Genomic DNA, 16,038 nt, shown 5'->3' with positions numbered 1-16,038 from the left:
ACTACAAGAGTTCCACAAAATTTTTTTTAAAAGAATAAGCTCAAAAGCAAAAATTATCAAGCACACACAAAAAGCTGAGAGAAGAAAGAGAAATGGAGGTGGAGATGAGAGAAAGAAGGAGGAAGACAGGAAAATGTAATATGTTTAGATACTCAAAGTGAGATAAATAATACAGAGAAGGATATTTCTGAAATATTTAACTAAATAAAGCATGAAACTAAAGAAGCAAATAAAAATAAGTGTCAGGAATAAGCTGGCAAATCTGACGTAGAATAAAGCTTATTAAAATAGAAAAATATTAACTTTAAAACTCAAAGTTTAGTGGATTAAGAACAGACTTTAAAGATAAATTGTGAAGTATTGATATGTTTTACAGAAATAAATGAATAAATATTAAAGTGCTGTAGATGATAGGATTGATAAAGTAGAATGTGTGTTTGTATGGGTACTTTTGTGTGTGTGCAGGCATGCACATGTATGTATGTAAATCCAGAAGGAAATAATAAAATGAATGGAAAACAAGCACACTTATATAACTTGGAAATTCCCAGAACATTGCAAAAGTATGAGTCCTCATATCCAGAGAGAATGATATAGTCTAATCAGGGTTAATAAAAGAAATCCTAATTTGGACATATATTTATGAAACTGCTGAGCATAAATGCCAAAAATAATATCATAACAGCAGTACAAGATAAAAATAAATCACCTACTTTTATTTTCTATTATAGAGGAAATTAGTTAGACTGAAGAGCATCTTAACATCAACGACTGAAAACAGAAGAGAGAAATAAGTTAAGGAACAGATGTATAAAGGGACACTACACAAGTGCCATAATTTTCTTTGACTATGTCTAAGAATTGCAGCCACCAAATACTATATTCTGTGGACCCAATGAGGACAAAGGATGCTATTCTAAGAGCATACACATACATTAAAACTTATGAGATTATACTAAATTTAAAATTGTGCCTCTATGTTCTGAAGTTGTGAAACAGTTTATAATGAGGGCTTGATCACTGGCCCGCAAGCTAATGAACCAGACAGGTAAAAACACTTTAAAATGTGTAAAACACATATATTGATCCTATCTTTAAAGTTTTATATTTTGTTCATCATGAGCTTTTTGCATTAATTTATTTAAATAGTGTTGGGCAGATAAAATGTATTATGCTCACTTTGTTAAAGAGGCCGTTGCCCAGGTGATATTAATGTGTGTTGGGGTGGGCTAAAGGCAGGCAGAATCCTTGTAGCCTGGGGCTTGGTTTTGGGATTAAGCCTTTCCTACCCTTTTTGGTGTAAGGTGGTACAATCCTATCATGCCTCAGAGAAGTGACTTTGTATTAAGAGACTTCCCTATTATGTATATTGGATTAAGGGTTTGGATTTCTATACTATAAAATGGGAACGGAGTGGGAGTTTGGCTCTTGGTTCCTGAGGTTAGCATGAGAGAGCGGAGAGAGTAGAGCCAGCAGCTAAAGGAGGCCACGTGGAGGAGGCCAGGAGAAGCAGCCAAGATGGCGGAGTGCTGAGTGAGATGCCAGTTTGTACAGAGTTTGTATCTGGGATAAGGAAGAAGATGGGGAACTGAGGGAAATAAGGCTGGTGAGCTAGAAACCTTTGATTCTAGGAAACTCGGATAAATCAGTAGCTTTGTGAGCACTGAATGTAATTGGGTTTTGGAGCCCAGTGTGTATTTTTACTTGCCCGCCGGGTGCAAACTAGAATTAAAGACTATGGCCCATCAGTTTGTGGCTCCGTTGTTTCTTTACCGACTGTTCGAATCCAATGCGAACCTGCATGGGCCGGGCTGCTGTGATAGTGGCCCTGGCCCTGCCTGCTGGCTTTACAAATAGTATGTTAGATTATTATTTATCTTGATTACTGAGTGTTTGGCAGCCCCTTAAATTTAGCTCTAGAGAAATGTACCTTTTTCACCTCCCCCTGGTCCTGGCCCTTTATATTACATGCTGATCTAGAAATGGAATGAAGTTATCTAACAAAATCCAATATTACTAATGACTAAATTAGATAAAGTCTATGTAACTGATGATATGTATTTCTTTGATTAGTTTGAGGGAGAAATACAATCAATTTTTTTTTGTCTCTATCTCTGTTTCTCTCTCTTTTTAAATCAGAATAATTTGTCAAAAGTTCCCTTATATGCATCTGTTGGGCAGATAAAATGTATTATGCTCACTTTGTTAAAGAGGCCGTTGCCCAGGTGATATTAATGTGTGTTGAGAATCCTTTTAGCCTGGGGCTTGGTTTTGGGATTAAGCCTTTCCCACCCTTTTTGATGTGAGGTGGTACAATCCAATCATGCCTCAGAAAGTGACTTTGTATTGGAGACTTCCCTATTTTGTATATTGGATTAGAGGTTGTGAAGCTACAATATAAAATGGGGGCGGAACGAGAGTTTGCGCGCTTGGTTCCTGAGATTATCATTAGAGGAGAGAGTAGAGCCAGCAGCGGAAGGAGGCCACGTGGAGGAGGCCAGGAAAAGCAGCCAAGATGGCGGAGTGCTGAGTGAGATGCCAGTTTGTGTAGAGTTTGTATCTGGGATAAGGAAGCAGATGGGGAACTGAGGAGAATAAGGCTGGTGAGCTAGAAACCTTTGATTCTAGGAAACTCGGATAAATCAGTAGCTTTGTGAGCACTGAATGTGATTGGGTTTTGGAGCCCAGTGTGTGTTTTTACTTGCCCACCGGGTGCAAGCTAGAATTAGAGACTATGGCCCACCAGTTTGTGGCTCCGTTATTTCTTTACCGACTGTCCGAATCCAATGCGAACCTGTATAGGCCAGAAGGCTGCTGTGATGGTGGCCCTGACCCTGGCCACTGGCTTTACAGCATCTATTAGCAGAGAGATCTTAAATTGACCTTCAATCCTTCTATCATTCCCCCACCCCCAATTTTTCCAGAACTCCCAGCTCTTCCACATCTCTGTTTAGGTTATATGCCCTGGAAATTAAGGGCGGGGAGGGGGGATGTTTGTCGATGTTTAGCTGTTATATTTTACCATTGTATAGTTACAGCAAAATATATTTGATTTATTGTTGAAAATTTTCCATTGACTGAATTCTTCTCTACATAAAACAATGTCATAACAAATTATCATCACCAGTACACATGTTCAGAATAAACCATTTCCCCAATTTCTGAACCTCCAGATTCACAATTCCTTCAGAGTGAATTCTATTTTGTGGTAGGAACTTCAACCCCAAACTCAACTTCAGAGGTCACTATCTCAACCTATCACATAGTTTCTAAAAATACTGTTTATCACAAAATCATTCACCTATATGCAAATTTACCTAATTGTTTTTCAGATGTAAACGTATAGGGTAGAGTTGGAGAAGCCACAATAAGTGTAATGACATTCTTTTCTAGAAAGATTAGGTCCCATTTTATCTTATGTTAAATGCTTTAGTGAGTAAAGTTAGTGTTAACAAGCTGGAAACTATTAAATCTTAGGTTTAGTATTAGACTCCCATTCCAGGCATCCAATTGTATATTTAACATACATACAAAATGCAGGTACTCATATATAAGCTGAACACCAATTTGTTTATATAATTTAAATGCACTAAAATTATCCACAGTTTCCTTGAGCTTAACATGATATTTTATTTACTCCAGGGGTCCCCAAACTACGGCCCGTGGGCCGCATGTGGCCCCTGAGGCCATTAATCCGGCCCCCGCCGCACTCCGGAAGGGGCACCTCTCTCATTGGTGGTCAGTGACAGGAGCATAGTTCCCATTGAAATACTAGGCAGTTTGTTGATTTAAATTTACTTGTTCTTTATTTTAAATATTGTATTTGTTCCTATTTTGTTTTTCTACTTTAAAATAAGATATGTGCAGTGTGCATAGGGATTTGTTCATAGTTTTTTTTATAGTTGTAAGGCCAGAAGTCAAGGCCAGGGCCACCATCACAGCCGCCCGGCCCATGCAGGTTCGCATTGGATTCGGACAGTCGGTAAAGAAACAGCGGAGCCAAAAACTGATGGGCCATAGCCTTTAATCCTACCTTGCACCCGGCGGGCAAGTAAAAACACACACTGGGCTCCAAAACCCAGTCACATTCAGTGCTCATAAAGCCACTGACTTATCCGAGTTTCCTAGAATCAAAGGTTTCTAGCTCACCAGCCTTCTTCTCCTCAGTTCCCCATCTGCTTCCTTATCCCAGATACAAACTCTGCACAAACTGGCATCTCACTCAGCACTCCACCATCTTGGCTGCTTTTCCTGGCCACCTCCACGTGGCCGCCTTCCGCTGCTGGCTCTACTTTTTCTGCTCTCTCATGCTAATCTCAGGAACCAAGCGGCAAGTTCCCGTTCTACCCCTATTTTATAGTGTAGCTTCACAACCTTTAATCCAATATACAAAATAGGGTAGTCTCTAATACAAAGTCACTTCTCTGAGGCATGATTGGATTGTACCGCCCTACAGCAAAAAGGGTGGGAAAGGCTTAATCCCAAAACCAAGCCCCAGGTTACAACGATCTCCAACACACATTAATATCACCTGGGCGATGGCCTCTTTAACAAAGTGAGCATAATACATTTTATCTGCCCAACAATAGTCTGGCCCTCCAACGGTCTGAGGGACAGTGAACTGGCCCCCTGTGTAAAAAGTTTGGGGACCCCTGATCTACTCTGTAGGGTAGTGATATTATTTTCCCTTTAGAAAGATAATATGTGACACCAATGAAAGAGATTTAATTTAATCAATATTTTAGAGTTAACTTTTTTGTTCAATTTCCCTATTGAAGGAAGATAAATGCTGTTACTTTCAAGGTTGTAATTTTTTCTCCTCACAGATAACTCATTGTTCTTCCTTGAGAAGCACAAAACCAATTTGCTTCTGAAACAACATACCTGCCTTTGTGTATTGATTGCTTTTTGGCTTGAAGAATTTGAATGTCCAACTACAGTTCTTCCTACTGGGAAACACTAAAATGTACTAGCATTATTACATTTTGGTGAGAAGATGAAGAAGCTAGGATAGAATGGAAAGGAAGATAAATGAGATCAATTTCTTAGATATTTTTTTTGAGGCCTTTCCCCCTTCAATACCATCAGCTTGCTCTCGTATTCTCTCTCTCTCTCTCTCTCTCATTCAAACACTCATACACACACAGAAACACACGCAAATGGATCCTTAACCTTGTTTGGTAATGCAAGGAATTCCATGAATATAAAAATGTTTCTCTTTCAGTTAAATCAAAAAGAAACTCCTTGCTTGACCTGTGGTGGTGCAGTGGATCAAGCGTTGACCTGGAATGCTGAGGTCGCTGGTTCAAAACCCTGGGCTTGCCTGGTCAAGGCACATATGGGAGTTGATGCTTCCTGCTCCTCCCCCCTTCTCTCTCTCTCTCTCTCTCTCTCTCTCTCTCTCTCTCTCCTCTTTCTCTCTTCTCTAAAATGAATAAATAAATAAAAATAATTTAAAAAATAAACAAAATCGCCCACTATTTTTTTTTTTAAAAGAAACTCCTTTTAGGTGATTTGGTAAAAATGCTGATTGACAAGTGAAAAAACTAAGTAAATAAAATGTGTGAGCAGTAGTATAGGGAGAGATGAAGTAGCATTAAAAATGAGAGAAAATAAATTGTCAAACTTATTTCAATTATCTATGTGGAATTAACAGTCTATATAACTTTGGTTCAACTTTATGTCATGTAATGCCAAGTGGCAGAGGCCAGGCAGGTTCCACTGAACCGGGCAGATGGCCCAGGAACTGTGGAGCTGGAAAGAGTCCGGCCATTATTGGAGGCTCACAAAGACAAGCGAGCAAATAAACAACAAAAGGGAAAGAACAACAAAGGAAAATCTGCTATTCGCAGTAGGGCAAGGAAGCAAGGAAAATCGTACCTCACGGTGGCGGCAGAGCGATCTGGGAGAATCACAGCCCAGGGGCAGCGCCCGCAGCCTTACATAAACCACGCACACACGCACCAATCAGGCAATGAGCTGACAGCTGGTAAACCGTGAGCAAGCCTAACAGCCGTTTTCCCCACGTGCCACTTCTAGGCTCCAATGATTTATTCTTTTTTTTTTTTTTTTTTTTTCATTTTAAAATTTGTTAAGAGACTGAAAAACTATTGTTTATTCCTGGCCTTAAAACCATATGTTTTAAATTGATAGAAAATAGTTGAAGGAAATGAAACTTAAGTTTCTCAAAATGAGTAAAAATATGGATAGATGTTCTCAAACAGAAATAATTTTGTTGTTTATATTAGCTAAGTTCTCAGATTCTACATTGAAAAAATGAATCCTGTGGCTATTAATGATTTGCACAAATCTATACAATGTGGTTTGTATGGATTATATGTTGATGTATACAGTACATACAATGGTCAGACCTAAACCCTGTTATTCTGAAGGACATTCCTTTATTGTTTATTTCATCAAATGTCTTTTTCAATAATGTATTCATGAGTACATCTTGGTTTAAATAGTTGATTATCTATTATATAAATAAAAAATTTAAAAGAAAAAATAATTCACCCTAGATAAATTTATGAATTACTGAAAGTAATATCTAAAAAGATGAGGTCATGTATTACCTTAGTTTCTACAGAAAATCTCTTACCTTGTTACAGGATGAACATCAAATTGGATTTATGGAGGATCATTATTTTTCTAAAGTACTGTCTTGGCTCTCCACATAAGTGTAGATCCTTGTTAAGCAGTGCTCTTTCTAGCTACTCTCAGAAAGAGTTTGAATAGTCTCATTCATTACAGTGAGCCTTCTCAGTATATCAGTCAATCACAAAAGCTCAGAGAGGTGTATTTAGCCTATTCCCATTAGTAAGTGAGATGGAAGTAAAAATTAGTCTTGATCTTTAAAATCTATAAACACTCTTTATAAACCTATATTTTTTTTGCATCAGTAATTTCATTTATGGGGATTAGATAAATAAATTATCTGAAAAAAAATTACAGCAACCACCGTCAATGTACATCTTAAAATAAACTGAACTCTATCCAATATACCAATCAATATGGGGATATTTTAAAAGTCAATTTGAAATAAGATAGCATACACTTTTAATGATGTTAAATATTTTTTATAAAATTAAAAGAAATATGAATATTAAATTGTCAATCTTTCTTATAGATCAGACTTTATATACAATAATTAATCTATAAATGTCTTTCCTGTGATTATATTGATTATACAAATTGACAGAAATATTTGTAACATTTATTTTCTATTCCATAAATGTGATTTATCATATTGTCAATAACTTCAATTATGAAAAATAAGTGCAAAGGAAAAAGAATAAAATAGACTAAGAATTCTAAGAAAAAATGTTCAAGATAGCTGAGGTAAAAAATATTGTGAGAAATTACAAAGACCAAAATTAAAGAAGTTGTAGAGAAACGAATATACTTTGACTGAAGTCAAGACTTATTATATGATTAATGAAGTAATTTATGTTTAAAAATAGATAAATAGAACCATCTGGTATTGCATAGTAATCATGTATAATCTTTTGAGTAAATACTTTTTTCTAACAAAAAATAAATAAAAGAAATAATAGGAAAGGGGTAGTTTGGTAAGATAGGAAACTTTTAATTAATAAATGCTTTATTTCAACTGACCCTCAGCAAAAAATTTTGATTCTACCACAAATCAGGTTGGCAAAAGGTGAATGGGAGTAAGGTAGACAGCAATCAGTAAGCAAAGAAAATGTAAAAAATTATAAGATTTAAGCAGGTGGTTATATATTTTTTCAGACAGACACACTTTTAATAAAGATTAATACTTAGTTTAATAGTCACAAGACTGGGATAGGGAAAAGAGGCAGAGGATATTACAATAATAAAATGGCAACTGAACCTTTCTTTTCTTTTCTTTTCTCTTTCTTTCCTTCTTTCTTTCTTTCCTTCTTTCTTTCTTTCTTTCTTTCTTTCTTTCTTTCTTTCTTTCTTTCTTTCTTTCTTCTTTCTTTTCTTTTTCTTTTTTTTTTTAAAGCTAGAGAGACAGACAAAGAGAAGGACAGAGAGATAGGAAGGGATAGAGATGAGCAACATCAATTCTTCATCGCGGCACTTTAGTTCTTAATTGATTGTTCTCTCATATGTGCCTTGATGGGGGTAGGGGAGTTCCAGTCAAGCCAGTTGATCCCTTGCTCTAGCCAGTGACCTTGGGGTCATGTCTATAATCTCATACTCAAGCCAGCAACCCCGTGCTCAAATCAGGCTGGCAACTTTGGGGTTTTGAACCTGGGTCCTATGCATCCCAGGCTAATGCTCTATCCACTGCGCCACTGCCTGGTCAGGCACCTGGTTAGAATTTTCTGAGCAAAAACTAATGGCAATCAGACAAGCTTTAAAAGTGAAAAGATCACTAAAAATCATTCAACCTAAAGACTGTGACAGATCTCTAAGAATATTTTTGTACTTATATTTCAAAGGATGATGAAACCCAAAGGCCACATACATTTAGCTGACAAATAGTTGTAAGACATTAAGTTGCAAAAATGTCTTTCATTGTCTTCAAAAGGGAGGAGTGGGTGTCCAGATCCTATATATATGTTTCCAGATTCATATTTTCTCTATCCCTTTTCTGTGAAGCAAGAAACTTCTGCTTCACAGGAAGAATGACATCTGCCCTCATCTTATTGCTCTGAAGTGAAAAATATTAGGCATGAGAAAATGATGCATTTATTGCCATAAAGAATAGTAACTTTATTTCTGATCCAGAAGCCACATGTTTTCTTTCATAACAAACTATATAAATACAAATATAAAAAAATTCACTCCTTTACAGAAGCATTTTTGTATTGTTATTTAAAGTAGATCAAGGAATGAACAACTTTATTATTTTTTATTTCCCCTACTTGTTTGTCATCTTAATGCATTAATTAAAAATCATAATTATTTTATTTTCTTTATTAATTCAGTAGACACACACCACTGATGTTTTAAGTAGTAAATTCCACAAGTACTTCCCAATCCACAATATCTATATACGTGACCTCTTCAATCAGCATGTTCATCTTGCCAATGAAACAATACGCTCAACTGTGTGGATTCAGGCCCTCTAATTTATATATATTTCTACAATAATGTTTGGGTGTTTGTGCTGCCTTTCAACTTTCTGCTTAATCTGTAAAATAGTCTGGGAAAAGGGGGGACAGTATTTTGCATCAGTATAGTTAGAAGGAGGAGGGTCTCAGGACACTATGAGCATTTTGCTCGTTCTCTGTTGGCAAATTTTCCTGTAGCCTGCTAGTTTATGTACCAGGCTATTGTGATGGATGTATTCACTCAGTGTGTGTGCTGCGTATGTTTCTTTTTTTTGTATTTTTCTGAAGCTGGAAACGGGGAGAGACAGTCAGACAGACTCCCGCATGCACTCGACCGGGATCCACCCGGCACGCCCACCAGGGGCGATGCTCTGCCCACCAGGGGGCGATGCTCTGCCCCTCCGGGGGTCGCTCTGTTGCAACCAGAGCCACTCTAGTGCCTGGGGCAGAGGCCAAGGAGCCATCCCCAGCGCCCGGGCCATCCTTGCTTCAATGGAGCCTTGGCTGCGGGAGGGGAAGGGAGAGACAGAGAGGAAGGAGAGGGGCAGGGGTGGAGAAGCAGATGGGTGCTTCTCCTGTGTGCCCTGGCCGGGAATCGAACCCGGGACTTCTGCACGCCAGGCCAATGCTCTACCACTGAGCCAACGGGCCAGGGCCGCTGAGTATGTTTCTATTTTACATACCACATTTCAGTTTTCAAACATTTAACCATTCGTGTGTATTTTCAAACCTGTTACCTAAATTATATTATATTTAATTTATACCTTAATTTAGACTGAATGACTAATCCAGCTTGTCTATCCTGTCCTTCTGAGTTAACCTGTTACCTCCTTGTACTCAGTATCACTTAAAAAATGAAGGAAAGAATAAATGGAATTTATTTTGACATACTGTATCATAGTTTACTTTATTGAATGTCACACTTATAACTTTATTATCCAAACACACTATTTTCTTTGAAGTAACATGACAATATTATAACTTTTGTTAACATTTTTAAGTGACTGCTTTACAGTAATGTTATTAGCAGGTGGTCTCCAGGAATTAGTTGTAAATATTCAGTTCTAAATATTGAACTATAAATGCTAAAATAAATTTAGTATCTTTGGCAAATGTCACTTCTAGATTTGCGTTAAAAAAGAGACTTTCCCAAAAACTCCTCCAAATTTCGAAGGAAATTATTCTATTTAAAGAACTTATTTTAATATTTTTTCATGAAATAAAAGTATTTAAGCATAAAGCTGAAAAAAAGATGTACCAAATTTCTGCCAGACATTATTTGACAAGCTATAAACCTTGAAATATCAAAGATGATAACGCATTTGACGACTGACCTTCAGTTATAAGACTGGATATGTGATACTGTAAAGATATTCACACTCATTTTCTTCTACTGAAGCCACTAAGAAAGAACTTGTTTTGAATATTTACCAGGATCTAGCTCTAAGTGTGTTATATGTCTGATAACAAAGTTTATAGTTCCTGCGCTTCCATATGTGGGTCAGCATCAGCACTGGCTGCAGGGAAGGAGTGATAAGGACCAGGTTTCCTGATAACATGAAACCCATCACAGTCATTCACACGAACTATGTGCTTCCTTTAACATAGACCTAAGGAATCAGAAGTACCTTTTACTTAAAAATTGAGATTAGATAATCACATGCCAACTTAGTATGTCTCTGAATCCCAGTAATAGTTCCTCTCTTTCACATAAAGGCTAAAGCTGTGGTATATTTACCTGCATGTTTAATATTTGTTCCCTCAAGACAAGCAGTGCAATGCTCTAACCTCAGCCTGGACATTAAAAAAGCATAACCAAACTTGAACTTAAACTCAATGTTTTCTTTGTGTAAACACTCACACACGCATGCACACTTACACACACACAAGAAACCACTCTGTTCTTTCTTTTCTACTTCTTATCTCACCTAATAAGAATTTAATAACCTAAATTAACATTTATGTATAATCCCCCATTTTTTTCTTCAGTTTTCCCCAGCTCCACACTACCTCCTTCACCTATTTTATTTTATTTTATTTTACCCCTTTCACTGATTCCAGCAGAACTGCACTATTACAAAATTGCTCACTCATTCCTTTCTTCTAACCTGTTCATATGCAACCCATGTTCAACACTTTTGCCAAAATCTGATCAAGTTAGTTATGTGGGAGGTACTCAATGTATTTGCGTAACCTGCAAATTACTGCTACACCCCCAACACAGAGGAGATGCCTGGCACAGAATAAAACAGAAAAGAGAAATCATTTAAACTGAAACAACTTTGTCTAGGTCTATATAACTGAATCAATGAAAAGGCCCCTAGCCTCTCTTATTTGTTCATCTATTTATTTATAAGGTAACTATCAAGTCCCAACATGACATCAAGCATGATACTGAATGGTGTGACAGATAGTTGGACAAGAAACTTGCACACTAGTGACTATTGTATGCAGACAAAAAAAAAAGAGAGAGAGAATTCAAGAAGATAGAGACTGCCTTGGCCATATGGCTCGGTTGGAGAGCATCGTCCTGAAGCACAGAGGTTGCCAGTTTGATCTTGGTCGGGCACATACAGGAACAGATCAATGTCCCTCTCTCTCTTTTTTTCTCTCTCTAAAATAAATAAATAAAAAAATAAAAAATAAAGAAAAGAGAGGAAGTGTTTTGGTAACTCACCTTAAAGAAGAGAAAAGAAACTCAAAAAAAGGGATTGCAAATCAGCGATGGCTTCATGGAAGACATGGCATTCAAACAAGATTCTTAAATAAGAAAACTTTTTAAACAATTTTCAGGTGGACCTTGAAGATAGAGTTCCAGACTCCATTTCTGTGATTATGCCTTTCTCTTGTCTTTCTGTGTTTCTCCATTCTTTCCCTATTTCAGAATATCTGTACCGCGGTACATGTGAGGACCCTTATAGAGGAAGCCAGGATGTGAGCTCCGTTCTCATGAGAAACTGTGAGCAGCACCAGCCCTCCTGTGCTGGGCAGTCTTCCTGGCTGCCAGGTCCCCTGTATATTTGAACTTATGTATCCTTGATTCCCAGGCGCTTCTAGGTCAGGCACCTGAAAGTTTGCCTTTCAGGGTATGGGATACCCAATTCAGCAAGTTGATATCGCACACTGATGTAATGGTTAATGTAATGTAATACCTAGCCACTATTGTCTGTAAGCCCAATGTATACCTGAGCCTGCGCTGGTAGCTGAGGAGCAGCAGAATGAAGCCAGAATAAAGACTTGAAACATTCATCCCTGCCCTCGGCTCCTCAGGCTTTTTTCACATTGGGGATCTCACCACCGAAATCATCCCTCATGGAGCAAGTATGCTGCAACAGTTCATAACATAGTATGTAACTAAAACTGTTAAGAAGTTATTTTAACTTATGTATAAGAAATCTAGATGCAAGATGTGTTGAGAGTTAGAACCATGGCAAACTGACATCTCCAGGAACTGAAGTGCTTCTCACATCTGTTCACCTCTGTGTTTCAGCAGTTTCTTCCCTCAGGGGAGCACACCAAGTGTAGAAGTCCCAGCTTAAACTATAACCACATACAGGGTGTCTTTATGGGGGAAATGTTTTCTAGAAGCCCCTGAAGACTTTTCCTCAGTTCCCATTAGCCAGCCCTGGGTCATAAGCCAAAGTTCTAGCTGCCAGAAGGGAATAGTTGAAAAGTAAAAATCAACTGTTATCCATACCCAACCTGGAAGATAGGCTCTGTCAGCAGGAAATAAAAGCAGGATGAGGTGGACTTTCTATTAGGTACCCAACATCGTCTTTCCTTCGCCCCTTCCACAGACTTCTTATCACATTTAGTCTTCATATTGTTTTCTATCTTCTGAACTTCTTTTACAAACATTGCTTGTTCCTGTCATTTGATAGACAATGAACCACACTGACGATTACTGTTTTGTGAATATGTCCATATTATTTTTTTATGGTTGTCATATCAAACATACCATACACTGAGTGGCGGTAGAAATTTATTGTCTCAGTTCTGGAGGCTAGAAGTCTGAGGTCACGTGGTTGTCAGGGCTTCATTCTTTCTGAAGTCACTAAAGAAAGACCTGTTCTAAGCTTATTTCCAGGCTTCAAATAGCTCCTTGACTTGCAGCATCTTAACTCCAATCTTTATGTGGTGTTCTCATCTTAACTTGAACATGTACAAAGACCCTGTTTTTAAATAAGGTCACACTCATAGCCACTTGTGTTATAACTTCAATATCTTTGAGATGGGGACACTTTTTATACCATAACAATGTCTCACTGTCCTACTAAAAACTTCAGGGCAAGAACATCTTTTTTCAAATATGTGTTTCACAGACTTCATGCATCAGAATACTTTAAAAATAATAAGTGTTTAATAAATATTCTGATTGATGATGACTTAATATTTCTCTTCTGTCTCAATGTTGCTTTATATAAGGTCCAGTGAACACTAGTGCTGTGGCAGATCTCGATAGATTTCCTATGGAGAAAAAAAGTTCCTAAATCAAAGCAGATTTGACAATGCAATTGTAATATAATCAGTTAAAAATTATTAAATAGGTTATTTCCACTTTGAGAAATTTTAAAAAGCTTAACATTCTATATAATGTGGGTCTATGAGATGTGAGTGTGTTTGGTATTTCCCAACATGTGGGTCATTTGTATATTTTTCTACATAGAAAATGTATTGTCTTGATAAACAAAATCACACTATGAACACACTCTAGGAAATCTGCTTGCTCAGTTCACTTGAAGTTGGCTCAGAGTTTAAAGCTAAGTAAACTAATAGAAGAAAACTTTACCTGCTCCCTATATATATATATATATATATATATATATATATACACACACATATATATATACACACACACATATACATATATACACACACACACATATACATATATATATATATATACACACACACACACATATATATATTATGTCACAGATGTAATTCATTTTAATAGGTGTATCTTTTGGTTTTATGGTATTCTAAATCTGCTTCATTAACCACAAAGACTCAGGTATTTTGCAGCATAATGCAAAATCCATCTAAAGGGAGGGTGAAGTTTTGTAAAAGGGAATAGACTTAGCTGATACTATTAGTTTTTAATTCTGTTTAGAAAACTAAAAAAATCTGTAGATACTATTAAATATTGGATTACTTATCTCTTTCTCTTTTGCAATACTTAATACTTATTTGGTCATATGATTAGAAAAAATGGCAGATCCAGAAATGGTCACATTTAACTGAAACCATGTTAAGAATATGCTAAAAGGTAAACTGCAGAGGGGAACCTGATGGAACTAACAGGTACAAGAGAGAAATAAGAAAATATTAAAGCCCAAAGAACTGCACTGAGGAAGCTGATTTAAGTATTATTTAGAGCCTGTCATGCTAACACTTACACAGGCCAGTGCCCTGAGAGGAAATCCCAACCCCGAGCATTCCAAAGCCCAATTTGGGTTTCAAAACCCACCTCAAAATGGTACTTAGCCCAAGAAGCCTTCTGCGCTTGGAATATGAGTGTTCCTTCTCTAGTACTGGAAAAATTATTCTGTAATAGAGCCAAGCTCAAAAGACCTGAGTGCATAAAGTTTACAGAAAAAGAAATGAACCTGACCTTTACTAAGGACTTTTACTCCGTCCGGGCTATTTACCAAACTGAACTGATTGGAGAGACAATGACAGCTGAAGGATCCTGAAAAAACAAATGTTCAGATTTAAACCTCAAGCCAGTAAATCCTCAAGTTGGTAGAGTTTGAACTCAGGGAGACTTTGTTGAACACTACTGTTAATTGCAGACTTAGTACTTTTTTTTAACCTTTCTAGTCCTTAGTTTTCTGTTTAGCAAATGGAATCAGAAATATGTACTAGGTTGAATAGTATAAAATTGATAGTTAAAATATTAAAAAGTTTCAATTTCATGTGCTTCAACCTATTATACAGAGAGTAATTGTGAAAGAGTACCTGAAAATGGATCTTATGTGCCTGACTTCTTTCTTCAGAAGAGCAGTAATAGGAGTTATTGTTCTTATCTATACGTTTTCATTTAAAGAAATCTGTTATATTAAACACTGGAAACTGTAGAAAAGAGATATTGGTTACACCCATGAAATCCCCAAGTTAAATCAGAAGTGCTAAACTCAACATTTTAAATTTTAACTCAGATAACAAGACATATCTACATTCACTGATATTTTACAAGAATTCGAAAAGGAAATGCAACTGTAAATATAGAAAACCCCTACATGGCCAGACCAGGTGGTGGCACAGTAGATAGAGTGTCAGACTGGGATGCAGAGGACCCAGGGTCGAACCCTTGAGGAAGCTGGCTTGAGCAAGGGCTCATCTGGCTTGAGTGTGGGGTCACTGGCTTGAGCTTGGGATCATAGGCATGACACCATGGTCATTGGCTTGAGCCCAAAGGTCACTGGCTTGAGCAAGGGGTCACTCACTCTGCCATAGCCCCCACCCCCATCAAGGCACATATGAGAAAGCAATCAATGAACAACTAAAAAACCACAACAAAGAATTGATGCTTATAATCTCTCTCCTTTCCTGCCTGTCTGTCCCTATCTGTCTCTTTCTGTCTCTGTCACACACAGAAAAGAAAACCCAACATGATTATTTCCACAGCTCTTTGATTCTCAAACATATTAGCTTAAGCCAGAAGATTTTTCTTATGCTCCTGGATTTTATTTTGAACCAAAAGCTTAATAACCTAAGTGGTTTTTATATAGAGAAATATAATTTATTGTCATTACCTGAAACAAATCTGCCTAATAGCTATTTGCCAACCATATTATAGAAAATAGAAACCTGTTTGGAAGCAGAGGTAGATCTGGTGCTATTTATAAGGACCAACACTGCATTTGAAATAGCAAGATTAGTGTTGGAAGGGTCTCAGAGCCACCTGTGTTGAGGTTTGAGAACAAGGTTTGAAATGCTGTTGCCCTTAGCATGACTTCATGAGCACTATGAAGCACTCCAGTCAGAA

The sequence above is a fragment of the Saccopteryx leptura genome, chromosome 3 (genome assembly GCF_036850995.1).
Source record: "Saccopteryx leptura isolate mSacLep1 chromosome 3, mSacLep1_pri_phased_curated, whole genome shotgun sequence".
Classification (NCBI taxonomy): Eukaryota; Metazoa; Chordata; class Mammalia; order Chiroptera; family Emballonuridae; genus Saccopteryx; species Saccopteryx leptura.
Note: the sequence above shows the minus strand (reverse complement) of the source record.